This window comes from Condylura cristata, unplaced genomic scaffold (genome assembly GCF_000260355.1).
Source record: "Condylura cristata isolate star-nosed mole 26May11 unplaced genomic scaffold, ConCri1.0 scaffold00001, whole genome shotgun sequence".
In the NCBI taxonomy this organism is placed as follows: Eukaryota; Metazoa; Chordata; class Mammalia; order Eulipotyphla; family Talpidae; genus Condylura; species Condylura cristata.
In genome coordinates, this window is record NW_004567102.1 from 8,569,987 (window position 1) to 8,570,476 (window position 490).

The following is a 490-nucleotide window of genomic DNA, read 5'->3' on the forward strand; positions in this document are numbered from 1 at the left end:
TCTCTGGTGAATCCTCTCACCCTCCGCATCTCTGGCCTGTACCCCAGTTTTGTATAAATAAATAAATCTTTAAAAAAAAAAAAGAAGAGAGAGGAACCCTAACAGTGAGAGCCACTCTAAGGGGTGAGGGCTGCAACAGCAGTGCAGTGGGGTCCTCCTGTTCCAAGGACTGTTCTGGGGGAGAGGGCTAGAGATGGGTCCCTGCCCCAGTAGTGACTGATGTCAGGGAGATCACAGAGTGGCAGGTTATTACAGGTGGCCCCGTGATTCCTGCTAACTCAGACCTTCCATGGCGCAATGCTGCTGACAGTGGCTCTCTGATAAGAGAGAAACAGATTAGAGGAAGATGGAGGTGGAGTGAGGGGAAGAAGAGGCGTCAGAGACATGAAGGCGGACCAAGCACCCACAGGCCCTGGAAGGCAGAAAAGCGGAGCTCGAAGGCTGTGAGCATGTCCCTCACCTCTTCTCAAGGTCGCCTGCCATGAGCTGT